The following is a 23,253-nucleotide window of genomic DNA, read 5'->3' as shown; positions in this document are numbered from 1 at the left end:
GGAAATTATACTTCATCTCAAATCTATAAGCTTAGATCGTGAGGTTTTAATAATTTATTCAAGGAAATATATATGAATTTCATGTTGGAATGGCTCAACATAAGTAAATTCTGTATATGGGTCCATTATTTGCGTTCTAAAATTCGATTATGATTACGGCATCCCTTTTCATAATCTGAATTATGAGAACTTGGCAAATAGAAATGGAAATGTTATAGCAAAAGACTAGTTTAGTCTTTATGTGAGACATCATGAATCGTGTCCCATATGCTTCGGATATAGGATCGATTACATGTGCTATAGTTATCCGTTCCAAAAGTTTCCAAATGCCTGGGGCATTAAGAAGGGAAAAGGTTTAGAACTGGATATAACTAAAAGGATTAAACGCTTGTCGAGGACAATCTAAGGTTTACCAAAGATTGGTTGCTCAAGGACAATTGGAAGTATAGTGATAATTCTGGAAGGACCATATTGACATAATCTGTAAGGAGGCAACTCTTGTTCAGAAGTGATAGTCAAAATGGAATCTGGAAATGTTTCAAAGTTAGAATTTTCAATCTGTTTAAGATTAAGGAAACTTAATGCAAGAAGGATGTTTCCAAGGAGCCGATCTCCTTTGGAATGCTCTGTAATGGTTGTTGTCAAGACTTTATGACTTTGTGCATAACCATTACAAGAGGATCAATGCATATAAGTTTAGAATCTAACAGATTTCAGTAGATGACATGAATTTGGAATTCTTGTATTTATAGTAAGGATTTGGGAGTGTGAAAAGAGAATCATTGAAGTTATGTTCAATTGATCTAGTTCACAAAGTAAAGATCATAGACAAACATAGTATGCATACTTGGTGTATGGCATGACTAGTGTTTAGAAAACATAGTGTACATGCTTGGAGTATGGGACAACTATTGTTTTAAATTCAAGAATAAAGTTGATAGCTGAAACAGTATACAATGAATAATGTGTAATCATATGGTCATAAATAAAAGGTGTGTTATTTATGTTCATAGGTTTTGATACCATATTGGATTCAATTATTCTTGTGTTTCATTTTGCATGTTTTGACTTCCAGAATAAACTAGGTTATTCTTCCGGAATGACTAAGTTATTCAAACCATCCACAGTCAGTCATATGTTGGAAGTAGATATGAATCAAGACTGTCATGGGTTGGCTTGTAGAGGTCTAAGATGTTGGACAAAGGGCTACAACACTCATGAGTACTCATAAGTTCTGAGTATTGGATTCAACCCGCGCTCATTGGAATCACTTCATGGATTTTATCACGAGTGATCATGAGACGATAATATCTTATATTCTTCAAACCTAGAGATATGAGTTGTTACTATGAGTTGGTTGTACATTGATTGCACGAAACCGCATTTGGTAACTCGGTGCTATAAAACGTGCCTTTGTGTATGATTCAACAAGTAGTAGAACAAGCCATATGAGTCGAAGTTTATCCATTCCTTTTACCTTTGGTATAAAAGCGATATCTGTGGGCCCCTCAATGATTTGATGATGACAAATGGAAGTGCTCGGTCGGGCCAGGACTGATTTGATTTGTTCAATTAGTCAATCATCATAAATCGGAAATCGGGAAACAACAAATGGACAGAGAGAATGATTATAATCCATGTCTCAGTCCATAGGATATCTAGAATGGAGGAATATATGATCCCTTATCTAATGGACAAGTCATTGACAAAGGTCAGCGTTTATCGACAAGGTCAGAGTTCGACAGAAGCTTTTGAGAGCTACGATTGCCAATTGGTTCCTGAAGTCATACGCAATAATAATTTTAGACTTATCCAAGTGGGAGACTGTTGGATTAATGTCTAAGTCCATAACTATAATTGGTGAGACTTGACCCGACCCGGCATGGTCCATTTGGGTTGCATGGCATCATGCACTTGGATAGACTATAATGAGAGAAATAAGACACTTATGGTTATTAATATATTATAAGTTCTGGTATATTAATAATAAGAATAATAAGATTATTTAATTAGTATTGATCAAGAATTAATCTAGGATTAATTAAGTGATCAAAAGAAGACTAATTAAATATATGGGTTGATTGTGCAAATCATCCATACTTATATAGTGGGCTAATGCTCCATGGATTATCTAGTTGGGCCAAAACCCATATGATGCTCCATGGATGCTCCATGGTGTATTTGAACCCATGGATCCCAGGAAATGGAAAGTCATGACAATTAGGGTTTACCCTAATTGTATAACTATATAAACATCTTATTCTTGATCAAAATCGGCCACTAGATTATTCTAGAGAGGGCTAGCCGATTTCATGAAGTGTAGAATTCTCTCAAGTTATTCCAAGTGTATGTGGTGTTATGTGAACCATTTGAGGTGTCACACTTGGGGCACTAGGCACTCAAGCTTCATGAAGACATTCTACATCAAAGAGGTATGTATTCTAACTTGTGTTATTCAAAGTTTTGTATGCTAGATTAGGATAATACCTTGGATGTTCATATTTGCATGTATAATAGAGAAAACATAGATCCAAGGTATTTAGGGTTGCATGTACACTTAGGAGTGTTAGAATGCTCACAACCCAACAATTGCGTCTAACCAATGGTTGTTCGTCTTGACCAATGATCCCACTAAAGTTTTCTCCTTCAGACTGCCCTCCATTCTGCTCGGGCTCTTCCGCTTGAATTGACGGTTCTTCACGATTCTGCCTAAGCAGGCGTCTTGTTTCTTCCATCTGACGATCCAACATCATTTGAATCATCATTTGTACACCAGCCATTGTTATCGACTCAGGTGTAGCAACTACGACAGGTACTTGCTCGATTACAGGCGGTCGATTCCTGTTTTCATCAGCATTTCCAACTCCGCTTCTTGTTCTCACCATTTTGATCTATACACCGAATAATTTCACCTTATTACTCCAAACGATTACATGCTAGTTCTAATATCGTACATATACGCTTAGAATCCTAAACACATAAACCTTCAGATCCGGTTGGCAATAAACCGTAGATCCGAACAAATAATATCATATATGGCAACATATAACATTTAGCACATAAAAGCATTTTAGGCAACTTTTCTAAAATAAACTAGTGCTTGTGTCTAAAATCCAACAGACACACATCTCACAATCTCCACTTAGCATCCTAAGTTTAAGTCTAGAAATCCTACAAATTCCTAGTTCGCTTAAACTAATGCTCTGATACCAACTGTGACATCCCCAAAATCTCGGCCAGAAAAGACCGATTTCATTTATGCTTTTTAAACATTTTCAGAGTAAATCCTTTTAATTTTAAAAGAGATGCGGAATTCGTTCCCAAAAACAAAACATGATAAAATAGATATTTATCAAAACGTTTCATAAAGAAATATGATTTCATAATCAAAAGTCGGGATGTCATGTTCCGATACAGATCATAAAGCATAAACGATAACATTACAAGTCGTTCAACAAATATATACACATACAGACTTGTAAACAAAAACAACTTGATGATTCGCCCATCTTAAGCTCTTGCGCCACTTCCTATAATACAAATAAACTGAGTGGGTCAGGCTTGGGAGCCTGGTGAGCATATAGGGTTTTCAAACCCACAATAATTATATTTAATTTCAACAATCCACAATAAACCCGATTACCCATTCCCGTTATCCTCACTTTACGTTCCTAAAAATAACGTATATTATAAGAAACCTATTTCAGGATTTTTCATCGGGACGGACATTACTGCAGAGGGGGATAGAGTACACCGGTGAACACATTGTTCACAACACCTACAGGTAATGAGCATGCTAGTGTTCCACAGGACAGTCTAGAATAGTCCGTGGTCGTCATCCATACTCTGCTGAATGACTAGAATAACACCAATAACACTGAGGCCTCTCATCTGTTTATTACACACCAATTATCTACCCATGTTCTACCCAACATATTAGTAGATAAAAATATACATTTTTATACATAGTTTAAAAACCTATATAACATGCTTTAATCAATACATATTCCACATAACAGATGAGGCATACACACATAACACGTATTTCATAGAGAATACATCAGATCTATAAGATAGAAGAGAGTGAATATACACTCACACGTATAACAACCAAATATATACACCTAACACGTATTTTATATGAAATACTTCATAATATTGCGTTGGAAAGAAAATAACTACACACTCACTTGATCAGAAGATGATCGGGCAGCACTACGGCTTGCAGAAGAGGTGTTTCTCCGTAGATCTGGAAGATCTTCACAAAACCGGGCTCCTCGCGGGCAACGTTTTGGCTCGGGAATAATGCTCTTCGGGATCCTCGGGGCTTTGGATCTTGCTTCGGGGCTTGGGAATGATACCGGGGCTTCGGGATATAAACGGCATGCAAAACGAGGCAAAACTTAGAGAGAAAGTAAGAAAAATCGCAAGGAAAATGGCTGATCTCGAGTTCTATTTATAGGCTGAGGGTCTGGGATTACGCGGGGCGTAATCTCAAATTACGCAGAGCGTACTCGAGTGACGTGGGGCGTACTTTGACGTCATTGCGTGCGTCGACTGGTGGCACTCGAGTATTGGTCAGACAAGTTGCATCCGACTGAGTACGTTGGGCGTACTCAAATTACGCTGGGCGTAATTGACTCGTTGAACTTCTAAATTACGTAACTTTCGCATACGAGCTCCATTTTCGACGTTCTTTATATCCACGCGAAGTTCAGACCATACTCTACAACTTTCATTTAGAATCCGTCGGCTAATTTTGACTTTTAATTTTGACTCGTTGACTTGCATTTGTCGCACCATTTTGCTTCGGCTCCTCCTCCTCTCGAACCAAACTTTGAGAATTTACTCTTCTTATCGGACCTCGAGGATCCGTCAAATTTCCTTTTATCACCAACCTTAGCCCTCTCCATACCCCTTTCCTTCTATTGGGTTTCCACATTCTTAGCTGCTCGAACAACTGATTTCAGAGTGGTTGCCATCTTGACTGTTGTGCCAAAGTCGGTTGGCAGTCCATTTGCGAACCTCTAAATTTTGGAGAGTTTGGTTGGCACCAGGTATGGAAATAACTTCATCTTTTCAGTGAATGCAGTAGCATCGTCGTCAACGCTCATCCTTCCGTTCTTCAAGTTTTGGAACTCATTGTTCAAATCAATCACATCTTCAGTTGCTGAAAGAACTCTTCCCATGACATTTTCAGGGCTTCTCCTTGTGGCATTGTATCTGCCAATAGTTTCCACATGCACAAGACTCCGGTCTTCAGTTGCCTAACTGCAAAGACAGTCTTTTGTTTCTCGCTACAACTGCAGCTCTCGAACACCATCTCCATTTCAGAGATCCAATCCATAATCTCAATAGGCTTTGGGCTTCCTGAGAGACTTGGTGGCTTGGCACCCAAGAAATTCTTATACATCCGTCCATCCTTGTTGTTTCCCCTCTCCGGGTAATTCCTTCGTTCTCCTTGAGTCCCAACTTAACTCAAATGGTGGCTATAGTTCCCTTCCTCAGATTGCTCGGGAATCAGCTCGGGTTCTACAATTGGTATTGTAGCTTCGTCCCTATTTTCGTGCAACATCAGCCTCATTTCCTCCCTTTGTTCTGCTAATATAGCCCGAATCATGGCTTTACTCCAGCCATGGTGATTGGTTTGGGAAATATCTGCTACAACAGGTATTTGCTGAATCACTGGGGTTAATTCTTATTCGCATTTGCATTCCCTACTCCACTGCGGGTTCTTGCCATTTTGATCTATACACCGAATAAGGTGAATTTAGATGTTTATTCAGGATAGACCTTTAAATAATCCTTATCTCTCCAAATTGTTTACATGCAAGTTCAAATATCGTAGTCGTACGTTTAGAATCCTAAACATATAAGGTTTCCAAATCCGGTCGGCAACAGACCATAAATCCAAAAAATAACAGCATATTAGTCACAAAGCATTTAACATATAAAAGCATTTTATGCATAATCCCTAAAATAAGATAGTGCTCACACCTCACAGCATTCTAAGTTTAAGTCTAAAAATCCAACAAATTCCTAGTTCGCTTAAACTAAGGCTCTAATACCAACTGTGACATATCCATTTTCACGGCTAGAAAAGACCGATTTTGTTTATGCTTTGTTTGAAAATCAGAGTAACATTTTAAATAAAAGTGTTCCGAAATTTATCCCAAAAGAAAATATGATAAAGATTTATCAAAAGCATTTCCCAAGAAATTTATTTTATTAAAAAGACTCGGGATGTCCTGTTCTATTCAGATCAAAAGCATAAACAGTACAATATAATCCTTGAAACATTATTTCATATCTACAGGCCTATATCTGTAATCCCTCATCCAAAACATCACATCTATGCTCGAGCGCCACTACCTGTAATACATAAAACTGAGTGGGTCAGGCTTGGGAGTCTGGTGAGCACATAAGGTTTTCAACCCACAATAAATATGTTATTTAATTTCATCAACCAACAATAACCCGATTACTCGTTCCCGTTATCATCACTTTACGTCCCTAAAACACCTATCATAAGGGATCTAGCCTAAGGATCATCATCGGGATGAACACTACTGCTAAGGGGATTCCTCAACAATAAATGTCCTTAAGGCAACCATGTAGGGGATGGAGTATACAGGTGAACACATCGTTCACAAACACCTACAGGTTGCGAGCCTGCTAGCGTTCCACTAGACTGTCTAGAAGAGTCTATGGTCGTCATGCATACTCTGCTAGATGACAGAATCAACAACAACAACATCGAGGCCTATCATCATTTTATCACACATCGTCTAATACATCTACCCATGTTTTACCCCCAACAATTTTGTAGATATTAAATACATATACAGTTTAAATCATATAAAACTTGTATAAAATCGTTCATCCAGCATAGATAGCAAGTATAGAGATAATATGCACATATAGCACGTAGTTTATATAAAATACTTCATATCTATGTATAAGATGAAAGGGACCATGCACTCACCTTATAAAACGAATATATATCTCACTTTCAAGTAGTTCTCAATGTGATTCCTCAATCTCTTAAAATATTGTGTTGTTATAGACACTCTCTATTCCATTTGCAGGATGATAAAGGATGATAAAACGTGTGATTTAAACTTCATTAAAAAAAAGACTATTTATACTAGATTTATTCATGCACCGTCATTCTCTAAAAATGAACATGTATCTTAAAATTTTGACACATATGTACACCTTAATCTTTGGCACGAAGCAATCTGTAAATTTTTGACACGTATGTATAGCAATAAATATCCATAATTCTTTGACTAAATTGTCAAACTTTTATCCACTTCAAATAACTTGAATATATAGATTTTTTTCTTATGCCCACGTGTTTTATAACTAGCCACTAAAATAGAATGAAATACAAACCATTTAAACGAATCTAATATACGTTGGCCAAATATATATATATATATATATATATATATATATATATATATATATATATATATATATATATATATATATATATATATATATATATTGATAATATCAATAACCAAAAAAATTAATATATCGATATATGTTTCTTATTTTCAAAACTATGAAAATTATATTTATATTAATTGAAATAATGATATTGTATATTTAATATATATATATATATATATATATATATATATATATATATATATATATATATATATATATATAATACGTTTTATTATTATAATAATTAAATACGTTGTTGAAACCATAACTCGTAAAAATATAATATTATTTTATCGCACTTCAATAATTTTAATATAAAGATTTATACAAATATACATATATGAAGCATATCTATTATGTTTGAATAATTTTTATTCTGTTTATTCATAAGAAGTTTACATTTGTCGACCGACGTAAATACATATTTTATAGGATATGTCTAGCAGGAATCATGGGCGTTACATGTCAGCTGGCTTGACCAAGGCTGATCCCTTTCCATTGGAAAGAGAAAGTTTTTTTTAACTTCTAATGTTACCATTGTCCATGGAAGTTTGAGAAATAGACCTTCCACCCAAATTTACTTTTCCAGGGCGCCAAATTTTTTTTGATTTAGCAGCAACAAGTAAATAAGAAAGATCAATAAGGGTCATGTCGTGATCTGTCACAGAGTAGTCCTTAATGAACTCACTATACAACTCAGGAAGTGACTAAAGAACTCAGTCAATAGCCAACTTTATTGTGACAATGACACCCAACATTCTCAACCTATCAATGTGTGACTTCATCTCTAAGACATGAGTACACATAGGTCTTCAATCTTTATGTTTCATTGTACGTAGGGCTTGAGTGATCTTGAACTTTTCAAGTCTTCGAGCTTGTGTTTCAGGGAGAATAGTTAGAGGAGGTGGATGAAGAGAAGTATGATTTCCATGATCCAATCGCGAGACATCATCTTCATTAGGAAAGCTTGTTCCAAGAGATTTGGTAAGACCATAGTTGTCTAAGCCAGGCATCTACAATGGGAGAAATGCAAGTTAGTTGATTTAAGCCCTTAATATACCACCCAATATGAAATATTAAGGTTAGGACCCAACACAATATTTTATAACTTGGAAGAGGGATGCTGTAATCCAAGCTATGAAACATTTGAAGGTGGGAGAATGACGATTCACCAATTTCCACCAAGAAAAACAAAATAAATATTTGGTTTTAATTGGTTTGAAACTCCTAGATCTTTTGAGTTTCATTGAACTTTTCAATGGCATGTTTAAATCTCGATTGTGCCCTCTCAAGTTTGTGATTGGGATGCCAAGGATCACAAACAAGGTGTGAATAACCATGCAAAATAAGTTGGTACCCTTAATCTTTATCACCTAACTGATGTGTCGGTTACCCACACGCGCTCCACCGATCTATGATAAATATTAAGTCACCCTTTGCCACACTTACTAGTCCAATGTTAGTGTGTCGGTTACCCACAAACGCTCCACCAACGACTTAGTAAGGTACTAAGTGTAATTTCATGGATTAGCACCAAATTCACATTTTCTTAAAGTAACTAAGATTGGGCTAACGACCCTCTATCACATTTACTTTATATTCATAATTATACTTTTAATGAGAATTATAGTCCTTGTCCTACCCATTTGGCTAACGACCCTCTATCAGTCATGGAAGCAGTGAGTGAGAGTGGACACCCTTTAGGCTTCCATTTTATAGGAAACAACCTTATACCCCCTTATACACCGGCTTCGTGAATGAGACCTACTAACGGTAAGACTGACTTGCTCTTATATATATATATATATATATATATATATATATATATATATATATATATATATATATATATATATATATATATATATATATAATTAACTTATAATACTATAAAGTATAAGGGTTGAATTTTAACTTTTAAAACTCTAAGGTTTGGAATTAAAATGTGTGTGAGACATTACAAATTCCAAAACTTGACGGCAAGTTTTGAAGTTCATAAGACAACTTATGATGAAAAAGACTCTTCAATTGTGTAACCTATGAGTTTTTAATGGATCTTTAAAAGAAATGACTTTTGCTAATCCATAATTGAGGACAAATTATGGACTCCATTAAAAATACTTAGATCAAGAATTAACTAACAAAGAATTTGCTAATAATTCCTATGATCTACCCAAACTCATAAGTGTATGAACATTCATATCAACAACTTCAAGAATCATATACACACATATAATACTTGAAATTTTGATAATAACCTTTGAAATTGGATTAGCATAATCATTACCACATTAAAAACAAGTTTTATAAGTCCAAAACAGTTTAGTGTAATGATTCTAGTCCAATTCCAGCTTAAAAACTTGAAAAACTACACTCTAGGCCTCCTACTCATCGAATGCATGAACCTACTCGATGAGTAGGATAAAGATATACTTGGACTCGTCAAGTCCCCCCATGGACTCGGCGAGTCCACTGATCAGATTTCAGATTTTTTTGATTTTCTTCAACAATTTGCATCAAGTATCAAGAAAACAAGTCTAGGCTTTGATACCACCGATGGGTTTTGAGCATTCTAACACTCCTATGGTGTACATGCAACCCTAGAAACCTTGGATTTATGTTTTCTCTAAAATACATGAAAAAAGGAATTTTACAAGGTCCTCATCCTAATTATCATGGCAAGGGGTACTTGTAACATAAAAGACTATTAGAATAAGATACCTTTTCTTGTGGTTGGTTGCTTGGAGTTTTAAGAGCGTAGCACCAATAATATGAATGCCTCAAGTGGAATTAAAAATAACCACACAACTTGGAAAACTTGAGAGAATAGTATGCACACTTAGAAATCGGCTCACCCTTTGTTTTCCTCACACACTAGTGTCATTTTACATGCCAAGGACCTCTTTATATAGTGTGGCGTATTAGGGTTACATCCATGTAAACCCTAATACCCATGACCTTTCATTTCCATAAGATCCATGGGTTAAAGCTCTATGAACTATCCATGGACTTTCCAAGCAATCTTAGCGCATTCTAAATAGGCATTTTCCCACTCTATGTAAATATAAGAGTCCATATTTAATTAGTTACCTTTTGATCACTAAATTAATTCCAAATTAATTCTAGATCAATACTAATTAAATAATATGATTTCATATTAATATATTATAACTTATAATATATTAACAAATCATAACTATACTATTCTCAAAAGACTATCCAAATTGTTATGGTGAAGTGCAACCCAAATGGACCATGTCAGGTCGGGTCAAGTACATGTCAAATATAGTTATGGACTTACACACCTTATACAACAACAGTGTCACACCCCCGAACCAGACGGCGGAAACGTCTGGGGGCTGTTGTGACTCAATTGAATACCATTACAATGAATATACATGAAACATAACATCATACATCACCAAGCATTGGAATAATACAACTGGTAACGTTTACATCCATTACATTGTCTCAAAATATTACATCCCCAAAATAAATTGTTCATTGTTACTTAATCAACCGCAAATCAATCATAGAGTACAGTCCTTTCTTCACTTATCTGTTACCTGAGAATACAAATATTTTGGAAAAACGTCAACATATGAAATGTTGGTGAGTTCATAAGTAATGTTTAAAATCCAATGTTTGTATTGTTTTGAAAACCGTCAGAAAATCCGATATTTTCTGAAAATAGTATAGCGTAAAAAAAAATACGTGAAGATCCGTGAGTATGCTTGTTTGTTTTCTATAGATGTAAGCGTACGAGTTGTGAAATTCGGCATGTAGTTCGTAAGTGTACTAGTTGAAAACCCTAGGAAAACCCGACGTTTTCCTATCAATTTGCTTTAATTAGTTTATGTGTTATTGTTTCGTTACGTTAGAGGTATTCGTTGAGCTCCGGAGGCATTGAGTATACAGTGGGTGGTGAATTGTTGTAACGTTCGTTAATGAAAACGTCCAGTCGACAACCGTACTAGTGATCCCTTAGGCGTCACTCGCACTTATTCACACAACTCAATCGTCCCGGACTTGTGTAGTCCCACGACCGAAGAGAAAAAGAGAAGGTGCGAAACCCTCGGTATTTCCCTACGTCGTTCAAGACCATTGCAATTGCGAAGGGCCCGAAGCCCAACCTGCAATCGTGAGTTCCCGACTTTACTAGCAGCACCGAAGGACCCTTGGGGACCAGCAGCACGTTTGCCATTGAAAGTCCTTTTACACGCGGTTAAGTCGTATTAGACCCAACTACATGTAAGCAAGTATCCTTTGGGCCTAAAGTTCATGTCATCGGGCTAGCTAGGCTCAACAAGCATGATTTGCAACTTTTGGGCCTAAGGAATGTATGTCGACGTATTGAGTAATTCCACGAGAGTATAGAGTTCCGAGAGTTCCATATGTGTATTGAGCGTTGTAGTGTTAGTAGTTTTGGATTTGTTATTGATTCGAGACCGAATTAATTCGTTTAACAACGATTTTTGGTATTGTTGTGTATTGTGTCGGTAGTCGCGGTGCCAATATTCGATCAAGTTGCGTGTATTGAATTAGCCTTGAAAGTTTTCTGTTTTCAGCCCCTCATTGTTTGTAAAATTTACATTTTCAACCCTCTAATTAAATAACTTTCCGGTTTGGTCCTTAAATCATTTTTCTTGACATTTTAACACCAAAAATTATTGAAATTAATATTTTTCAGCATATTTTTCATTGAAAACAGTTTAAGTCCCTGAAATTGCAGTTTTCTCAGTTATAACCCCTCCTTTTCGTAGTTTTTACAATTTTGGCCCCAATTGGAAAATTTTTGCAACTTTGGTCCTTTTTAAATTTGAAAAGCATTTTAAACCTTTAAAAAGTACTTGTAACACTAGTAGTCCACTGTTTTACAGAAAAACACAGTTTTGGCCCTCCAAAACAGAAAATTTCGCATAATGGGCCCTATTGGGCCGAAATTGTCATTTTTAGCCCATTAAGCTTGAAATTTATGTTTTTAATCCTCCAAAAGAGTATATTTTCAGAAAATACATTATGGAAACTGTTTTGACTCATCTCACCCATCAGATTTCGAAATATTTCATTTTGGGCCCTTCAACTTTGTATTTTTAACATTTATGTCAAAAAAAATGAGTTTTTAGCCCAAAGTATGTATTGTTAAGCCACTTAGCTATTTTTCTTGGTATACTTTGTATGTAGTAGTATGTTTTATGTTAGTATCATTTAAAATAGAGTATATCTCGGTTTTTAGTGATTTATGACTAGATCCAACATCATAATCATACCAAACACACATATAAGCATAGAAATCATACAAAGCATACACATAATGATAGATCTACACCTTTGCTTGTATTCTCCCCCACAAAAACTTATAAAAATCGAAAATAAGGGGGTATGAAGCTCACCTTTGGATGTTGATTCGGTTTTTGAAGAAAGGATGGAAGAAAGCTTGGTGATTTTTGACCCTAGCACCCTTGATGAAGATTTCGAGTTTGTGGAGTTCTAAGACACAAGTTTATGATTTCATGAGAGTTAAGAAGAGATTTTTGGAGACAAGAAAGAGTCCAAAGCATGGATCCAAGCATTAACTTACCTAGATAATGATTTTGGTGATGGATTCTCCTTGTGAAGCTCTTGATTCACGAAAATTTTGAAGGAGGAGGGAGGATTGTTCCTTGAGAATTCTAGAGAGAGTTTGTGAGAGATTTGTGTGTGTGTGTGTTTCGGCCGAGAGTGAGTGAGAGAAGAGAGAAATAGACCCTTGAGGTGATATGCATGGAAACATGGAATGGGTTGCATGGAGATCCAAAAGACAATAATGAGGTGTCAATTACAAGTCAACTCTCTTCATTTCTTCTTGGACTTGGGCCTTGGGCCGAGAATGTGAAAGGAAAAAAGAAAATTTGGGCTTTAATGCCCTCAAGCCCATGTAAAGGTTAAGCTAGATGAGTTTTTAACCTAAAAAAAATATAATATGATTTTTATACTTTGTTGGGCTAGTTTAGGTTAATCATGGATCAAAGCTTTTAATTCATTTCATTCTAGGCCCAACATGGCCCAAAATATTGAAATAAATAAATGTGGGTCCAATTAGAACCCATATAAGGGTTCTAAGCCCATGAAAGTCAAATTGGAAGCTTATTGGTCCATTTGGGCCCAATAAGGAAGTCCCAGTCCAAAATGGACTTAAACGAGAACTTCTAGGGTTTCCAATTTCTTGATGACCATTTGTAGTACTTGTACGATGTATTTGTTTGAAGTTTTTGATGTCATAATAATAGGTATCACACATGCTCTTAAGTTTTTGATTCAACCTTTACTTGAGTTTAGTGATTACAAGACACAAAATTTCTAGTTGTGACATCATCCCCCCGTTAGAGGGAATTTCGTCCCGAAATTCTGTTTGAAAGCTAGATTTGAGAATGCTAGAATAGGTGAGGGTACTTTTGATTCATTTGGTCTTCGCGTTCCCACGTGAATTCTGGCCCACGCTTTGCGTTCCACCGTACTTTCACGATCGGGATGCGACTTTGCTTAGTACGCTTCACCTCTCTGTCCATGATTTCAATTGGTTCTTCAACGAACAGGAAATTCTCGTTGATTTCGATTTCGTCAAGGGGAATGACGAGTGTTTCATCTGATAGACACTTCTTCATATTAGAGATATGAAACACGGGGTGTACACCGTTTAGCTCTGCGGGTAGTTGCAGTCTGTATGCTACCGGACCTATTCGGGCGACGATTTCGAAAGGTCCAATGTACCGTGGGTTTAGTTTTCCCCGCTTCCCAAAACGAATAAATCCTTTCCAGGGCGAGACTTTTAATAGTACTCGATCACCGACCTGAAATTCTAAGGGCTTTCGCCGCTTATCGGCGTAGCTCTTTTGTCGGTCACGCGATGCTTGCAATCGAGCTTTGATTTGAATGATCTTTTCCATGGTTTCGCGAATGATCTCCGGTCCTGTTAGTGCTTTATCTGACGTATGCGTTTTTGCTAGCTGGGTGTCACCTACTTCAGCCCAACATAACGGTGATCTACATTTACGCTCGTACAGTGCTTCAAAAGGAGCCACCTTGATGCTCGAATGATAACTATTGTTGTATGAGAACTCGATTAAGGGTAGGTGGGTATCCCAAGACTTCCCAAAGTCTATCACGCATGCGCGGAGCATGTCTTCGAGCGTTTGGATGGTTCGCTCGCTTTGACCATCCATTTGTGGGTGATAAGCGGTGCTCATGTCGAGGTTTGTTCCCATCGCCTTATGGAGTGATTGCCAAAATCGTGACGTGAACCTACTGTCCCTATCCGAGATGATAGATATTGGTATTCCGTGGAGTATCACGATCTCTCGAATGTATAAACGCGTCAATCTCTCCATCTTGTACGATTCTTTAATTGGCAGGAAATGGGCAGATTTCGTCAGTCGGTCGATTATTACCCATATGGTGTCTAATCCATCCGACGTTTTGGGTAGCTTGGTCACGAAATCCATAGAAATCCCTTCCCATTTCCACTCCGGGATTTTCGGTTGCTGTAACAATCCTGAGAGTTTCTGGTACTCCACCTTTACCTTGGCGCACGTAAGGCACTTACTAACGTAGGTTGCAATTTCCGCCTTCATGTTAGGCCACCAATAGTGTTGTTTAATATCCAAGTACATCTTGTCTGAACCGGGATGAATGGAGTATCGCATCTTGTGGGCTTCCTTCATAACAACATCTCTAAACCCTCCAAGTTTAGGGACCCAGATACAGTTCATGAAATAGTATACTCCATTCTCCTTTGCCTCCAGGTTCTTTTCCATTCCGTGCAATGCTTCGCTTGCTCTATTTTCCATCTTCATGGCCTCTGACTGGACTACTGCAATTTGAGTGACCAGGTTAGATTGAATGGTTATGGAGAGAGTTTTCGTACGACGATTAGAGTACTCCTTCCGACTTAATGCGTCAGCTACCACGTTGGCCTTGCCTGGGTGGTACTTAATCTCACACTCATAATCGTTTAGCAATTCCACCCATCTTCGTTGCCTCATGTTCAGCTCCTTTTGGTTCAAGATGTGTTGGAGACTCTTGTGATTCGTGAAGACGGTGCACTTCGTACCGTAAAGGTAATGCCTCCAAATCTTTAGGGCAAAGACTACAGCTCCCAACTCTAGGTCATGGGTCGTATAGTTTACTTCATGGGTTTTTAGTTGGCGAGATGCGTAGGCTATCACTCTCTCACGTTGCATGAGAACGCAACCTAAGCCCTGATTTGACGCGTCGCAGTAGACTACAAAATCTTCCGTTCCTTCAGGCAGAGATAATACAGGTGCGCTACAGAGAGCTTGTTTCAAGGTCCGAAACTCAATCTCTTGTTTGTCTGTCCATTTGAATGGTACTCCCTTTTGTGTAAGCGAGGTAAGTGGCTTGGCGATCTTAGAGAAGTTTTGAATGAATCTCCTATAGTAGCCTGCCAGACCCAAGAATTGACGAATTTCTGTGGGCGTTGTCGGGATTGCCCATCCTTCTACAGCTTTGACCTTAGAGGGATCCACATGGATTCCGTCTTGGCTGACTACATGACCTAGGAAGTTCACACTCCGTAGCCAGAACTCACACTTGGAGAGTTTGGCGTAAAGCTTTACTGATCGTAGAGTTTTTAGGACTTGTCGAAGGTGTTGGTCATGCTCTTCCTTGCTTCGAGAATAGACGAATATGTCATCGATAAAAACAATGACAAAGTTGTCGAGGAACGGTCGGCAGATTCGATTCATTAGGTCCATAAATGTGGCAGGGGCATTCGTTAGACCGAAGGGCATTACGACAAATTCATAATGTCTGTAGCGAGTTCGGAAAGCGGTTTTTGGAATATCCTCTTCCCGGACTTTGAGTTGGTGGTATCCGGACCGTAGATCTATTTTAGAAAAATAACTAGCTCCTTGGAGCTGGTCGAATAGGTCATCGATTCGTGGGAGTGGGTAGCGGTTCTTGATTGTGAGTTTATTTAACTCTCTGTAATCGATGCACATTCTAAAAGATCCGTCCTTCTTTTTGACAAAGAGCACCGGAGCTCCCCATGGCGAGTAACTAGGTCGAATAAATCCCTTGTCCAAAAGTTCGTTGAGTTGACTGGATAATTCCTGCATCTCGTCAGGAGCTAGCCAGTAGGGTGATTTAGCGAGAGGAGTTGCTCCTGGAATGAGGTCGATTCGAAATTCAACCTGTCTCTCTGGGGGTACTCCCGGAAGATCTTCAGGAAACACGTCCGAAAATTCACACGCTACCGGAATGTCTCGAACGTTAATCTCCTCCTTGGTTTTATCCACCACGTGAGCCAGGAACACCAGATTGTTCCTTCGTAGATATTTTTGTGCCTTGATGCACGAAACGAGGCGAAGGTTCGTGCTAGATTTGTCACCATAAATTACTAGGGTTTCGTGATTTGGGAGACGAAGACGAACGGCCTTCTCGTGGCACATAATTTCAGCATGGTGGGGGCTTAACCAGTCCATGCCGATGATCACATCGAAACTCCTAATTGATACTAGCATTAGATCTATTCGAAAGACGTGTTGATTAAGAGTTAGGGTACATCCGGTGTAGATTTCCCCAGTGGATTCGGTTTTCCCATTGGCCATTTCCACCGTATAGGTTTCATTTAGCTTTTGGGGCAGTTGTTTTAATAAATGCTTAAACTTATTGCTTACGAAACTTCGCTCCACTCCGGTGTCAAATAAGATGCATGCATAAGTGTGGTTTAAGGGAAACGTACCGGTAACAAAAGAGGGGTCCTGAATAGCCTCACCCTGACCCATGGTCAACATCCTTCCTGTTCCTCCATTTCTTAAATTGTTGTTGTTAGGGCAGTCTCGGCGGATGTGTCCAGTCCTCCCACACCCGAAGCAGGTGTGGCTAGGCCCTGCGTTATTGTCGTCGGTATTGATGTTGTTGTTGCTGCAATGGTTGTTGTTGTTGGTTCCCTGATTTTGGTTATGGGGAGGGTATGTCCTGCAGTACCTTGCAGTGTGTCCCCTTCGGTTGCAACTGGTGCACTGAAAATCCTTGCATTCTCCATTGTGATGGAAACCGCACTTGTTGCATTTGGGAAGATTACCGGAATAAGGTCTGGAAGCATTTGAAGTAGCTGAGGCTGGAGCATGTGGTGTGGCTGGAACCGGTGCGGTGACGGCATTAACCTCCACTGTCTGCTGCTTCTTGGAGGTGTCGGGGCCCTGGCGCCCCTTCCTCTTATTGTTCTTTCCCTTCTTGCCATCACCTTCCTTCATCTTCTCAGTCTCCACTGGCTTCTCTCCCTTCTTGTTGTTATGGTCATACAGCTTCTTTGCCAATCTTTTCGCACTGTCAAATGTTTTGGGGTTTGCAGCTATCACATTCCCTTGAATTGGTGAGGTTAGTCCCCAGATGAATCGCTCAATCTTCTTTCCTTCCGAGGTGATCATACCCGGGCATAGTAGAGATAGTTCGCTAAATCTTGATATGTAGGCATCGATATTCGCATTCTGCACAGCGAGGTTCCATAGCTCTTGCTCCATCTTTTGTATTTCGCCTCGTGGGCAGTACTCAGCCATTAACATTTCTTTCATCTCTTCCCACGGCATAGAGTTGGCTACAGGGAGCGTCATGGATTCTACATGTCTGTTCCACCAGGTGAGCGCTTGATCGACAAGAGTGCAGGCCGTGAACTTTACTTTCATCTGCTCAGGACAATCTCATATCTCGAATACCGATTCCACCTTCTCGATCCATCGCTTCAGAGTGATCACCCCTCCAGTGCCGTTAAAAGTTCGTGGTTTGGCGTTTGTTAAGTCCTTGTAGGTACATGGCTTGGTGGGTCCTTGATTCATTCCGTTGTTCGAACTTCCGGCTCCTTGTCCATTGACTCCTCCATTGTTCCCTTGATGAATTTGCGCAATCGCTGCAGTGACTGCTGCAGATACAGCTGCCTGGAACGCGGCTGAGTCAACTTCAGGTGGGGTTGGTCCTGGGTCTCCGCGAGTAGGTAGGAGAGGCATCTTTCTGTCACAAAACGGAAAGATGTTGAGGGTATGTGGTTTCTGTGAGGTTGTGATCCTACTGACTAGGTGCATGGTACGAACTTAAACACTACTACTATTGACCAATCAATCAATATTTTTCAACACATAGCAATTTGTAATATCGTAACAAAACACGTAAAACTTTATTAATATTATCCGCATTTGATACATGAAAATTTTGCTCGTAAGAGCATACATGAGTGATACTAGTTCGACACCATAACAACTCTATGAGTAGTGTAGTCACTTAAACATAGAGTCGAGGTACATAGCATAATTCCTAACGACCTACTAAGATAAGTCTATCCCTAACCGCGATGAGCTGCGTCCGGAGGTGGTGCCGAGGATGTGGATGCTCCCTGAAGACGAGCCACCAAGCGTTCTGCGTCCTGAAGTCGAGACTCCCACCGAACCTGCCTCATGTGAAACTCTCGAAGGGCGTCACGCGTCTCCTGCTCCGCACGCTCGACCCTAGTCCTCAACTGGCGCATCTGATCAGCAGTGTCCTGGGCAAGGTCGCCTGTATTCCGTAACCGTTTCACCATGACTGGAAGGGCTCGATCAGCCGGTCCTCCGTCTCTCAGGTCAAAGAACTCGCGTGACATGCCGTACGAGGGTCGTTGTCCCTGCTGTCTACTCCATCTCCAAAGATCAATACCCTAGGGAGGTGTAGGACCAGTGGGGCCTACATGATAGGCAGGCACCCTGATCGGGTAAGGGGGGTTGATGACTTCGGACTCCGCATCCGAATCACCCCCTTCACTATCATCAGTATCCTCCTCGAGGCTTCCTTCATCTTCCTCTGATTCGGCAGGCTCGCCCTCAACTTCGGCCTCCGGTTCCCCGTCAGATTCCTCTTCGGGTTCTTCCTCAGGCTCCTCCTCAAGCTCTTCCTCGGGCTCCTCCTCAGGCTCTTCCTCGGGCTCCTCCTCTAGCCATCCGTTGTTCCCCTGGTTAGGGAAGTAAGGATCTCCGGGGTGATGAAAACCAGCCATGCGATCTGCGAGAGTGTGTAATTATGCTAACGTTATTCCTAGGATGCTACAATTATCGCATAGACCAAGTAGGCGTTCTCTTTTTAGTGGTAGAAGGGTATAGTTTTAGGTTCCATAGCTATCCTGATCTCGTCAAGACGTGTGTTAGTTTTACTTTGGAGAGAGTGTAGTTGATCAGGCTACATCCACTCCTTGGTACCACTAAGAACAGTCCTGACTTTAACCGAGATACTAGTATTATTTTTGTTTGATTCGACGTTATGTTCCTATTCCTAATGCAAGCAAGGGTGTTTTATTTACTTGTTTTGTTCAGAGTTATGTTAGTCCCTCTTTTTGGTTTATAGTTGCATATCAATGTGTGGCTAGATATGCTTGTTCACTATAAACAAAGCTCTGATACCAACCTGTCACACCCCCGAACCAGACGGCGGAAACGTCCAGGGGCTGTTGTGACTCAATTGAATACCATTACAATGAATATACATGAAACATAACATCATACATCACCAAGCATTGGAATAATACAACTGGTAACGTTTACATCCATTACATTGTCTCAAAATATTACATCCCCAAAATAAATTGTTCATTGTTACTTAATCAACCGCAAATCAATCATAGAGTACAGTCCTTTCTTCACTTATCTGTTACCTGAGAATACAAGTATTTTGGAAAAACGTCAACATATGAAATGTTGGTGAGTTCATAAGTAATGTTTAAAATCCAATGTCTGTATTGTTTTGAAAACCGCCAGAAAATCCGATATTTTCTGAAAATAGTATAGCGTAAAAAAAATACGTGAAGATCCGTGAGTATGCTTGTTTGTTTTCTATAGATGTCAGCGTACGAGTTGTGAAATTCGGCATGTAGTTCGTAAGTGTACTAGTTGAAAACCCTAGGAAAACCCGACGTTTTCCTATCACTTTGCTTTAATTAGTTTATGTGTTATTGTTTCGTTATGTTAGAGGTATTCGTTGAGCTCCGGAGGCATTGAGTATACAGTGGGTGGTGAATTGTTGTAACGTACGTTAATGAAAACGTCCAGACGACAACCGTACTAGCGATCCCTTAGGCGTCACTCGCACTTATTCACACAACTCAATCCTCCCGGACTTGTGTAGTCCCACGACCGAAGAGAAAAAGAGAAGGTGCGAAACCCTCGATATTTCCCTACGTCGTTCAAGACCATTGCAATTGTGAAGGGCCCGAAGCCCAACCCGCAATCGTGAGTTCCCGACTTTACTAGCAGCACCGAAGGACCCTTGGGGACCAGCAGCACGTTTGCCATTGAAAGTCCGTTTACACGCGGTTAAGTCGTATTAGACCCAACTACATGTAAGCAAGTATCCTTTGGGCCTAAAGATCATGTCATCGGGCTAGCTAGGCTCAACAAGCATGATTTGCAACTTTTGGGCCTAAGGAATGTACGTCGACGTATTGAGTAATTCCACGAGAGTATAGAGTTCCGAGAGTTCCATATGTGTATTGAGCGTTGTAGTGTTAGTAGTTTTGGATTTGTTATTGATTCGAGACCGAATTAATTCGTTTAACAACGATTTTTGGTATTGTTTTGTATTGTGTCGGTAGTCGCGGTGCCAATATTCGATCAAGTTGCGTGTATTGAATTAGCCTTGAAAGTTTTCTGTTTTCAGCCCCTCATTGTTTGTAAAATTTACATTTTCAACCCTCTAATTAAATAACTTTCCGGTTTGGTCCTTAAATCATTTTTCTTGACATTTTAACACCAAAAATTATTGAAATTAATATTTTTCAGCATATTTTTCATTGAAAACAGTTTAAGTCCCTGAAATTGCAGTTTTCTCAGTTATAACCCCTCCTTTTCGTAGTTTTTACAATTTTGGCCCCAATTGGAAAATTTTTGCAACTTTGGTCCTTTTTAAATTTGAAAAGCATTTTAAACCTTTAAAAAGTACTTGTAACACTAGTAGTCCACTGTTTTACAGAAAAACACAGTTTTGGCCCTCCAAAACAGAAAATTTCGCATAATGGGCCCTATTGGGCCGAAATTGTCATTTTTAGCCCATTAAGCTTGAAATTTATGTTTTTAATCCTCCAAAAGAGTATATTTTCAGAAAATACATTATGGAAACTGTTTTGACTCATCTCACCCATCAGATTTCGAAATATTTCATTTTGGGCCCTTCAACTTTGTATTTTTAACATTTATGTCAAAAAAAAAATGAGTTTTTAGCCCAAAGTATGTATTGTTAAGCCACTTAGCTATTTTTCTTGGTATACTTTGTATTTAGTAGTATGTTTTATGTTAGTATCATTTAACATAGAGTATATCTCGGTTTTTAGTGATTTATGACTAGATCCAACATCATAATCATACCAAACACACATATAAGCATAGAAATCATACAAAGCATACACATAATGATAGATCTACACCTTTGCTTGTGTTCTCCCCCACAAAAACTTATAGAAACTGAAAATAAGGGGGTATGAAGCTCACCTTTGGATGTTGATTCGGTTTTTTAAGAAAGGATGGAAGAAAGCTTGGTGATTTTTGACCCTAGCACCCTTGATGAAGATTTCGAGTTTGTGGAGTTCTAAGACACAAGTTTATGATTTCATGAGAGTTAAGAAGAGATTTTTGGAGACAAGAAAGAGTCCAAAGCATGGATCCAAGCATTAACTTACCTAAATAATGATTTTGGTGATGGATTCTCCTTGTGAAGCTCTTGATTCACGAAAATTTTGAAGGAGGAGGGAGGATTGTTCCTTGAGAATTCTAGAGAGAGTTTGTGAGAGATTTGTGTGTGTGTGTGTGTTTCGGCTGAGAGTGAGTGAGAGAAGAGAGAAATAGACCCTTGAGGTGATATGCATGGAAACATGGAATGGGTTGCATGGAGATCCAAAAGACAATAATGAGGTGTCAATTACAAGTCAACTCTCTTCATGGCCCAACATGGCCCAAAATATTGAAATAAATAAATGTGGGTCGAAAAGACAATAATGAGGTGTCAATTACAAGTCAACTCTCTTCATGGCCCAACATGGCCTAAAATATTGAAATAATCATGGATCAAAGCTTTTAATTCATTTCATTCTAGGCCCAACATGGCCCAAAATATTGAAATAAATAAATGTGGGTCCAATTAGAGCCCATATAAGGGTTCTAAGCCCATGAAAGTCAAATTGGAAGCTTATTGGTCCATTTGGGCCCAATAAGGAAGTCCCAGTCCAAAATGGACTTAAACAAGAACTTCTAGGGTTTCCAATTTCTTAATGACCATTTGTAGTACTTGTACGATGTATTTGTTTGAAGTTTTTGATGTCATAATAATAGGTATCACACATGCTCTTAAGTTTTTGATTCAACCTTTACTTGAGTTTAGTGATTAAAAGACACAAAATTTCTAGTTGTGACAAACAGCTACTCTGCTCTTGTTCCCCATGATCAAATCGAGCTCTCCATGCCTTAACTTCCTACTTTGATTTAGTCTTTGCATATCAGAACAAATGTAGGTTCCACATTATGTGTCAAGTATTCAATTATTAGAAGTTGAAGTCGAATGTAATTCAATTGTAAACATACTTGAAGTGACAGCACCCTTGGCTTTGTTCTTCTTAAGATCCTCCAGATATTTAGGGCTGCTACATATTTAATGGCCTTTTTCTTGGTAGTAGTAGCAAATGGCTTCTTTTGGGTCGTTTACTAGTGGTATGTCAGAACGTCCTTCTTGGGATTGGAGTTGGGAACACCAATTTTACCTTTCATGTTTCCCTTAGCATTGGGATGA

The sequence above is a fragment of the Lactuca saligna genome, chromosome 6, assembly GCF_052625555.1.
Source record: "Lactuca saligna cultivar CGN05327 chromosome 6, ASM5262555v1, whole genome shotgun sequence".
Classification (NCBI taxonomy): domain Eukaryota; kingdom Viridiplantae; phylum Streptophyta; class Magnoliopsida; order Asterales; family Asteraceae; genus Lactuca; species Lactuca saligna.
The sequence above is the reverse complement of the archived record's forward strand: the minus strand, read 5'-3'. Positions refer to the sequence as shown.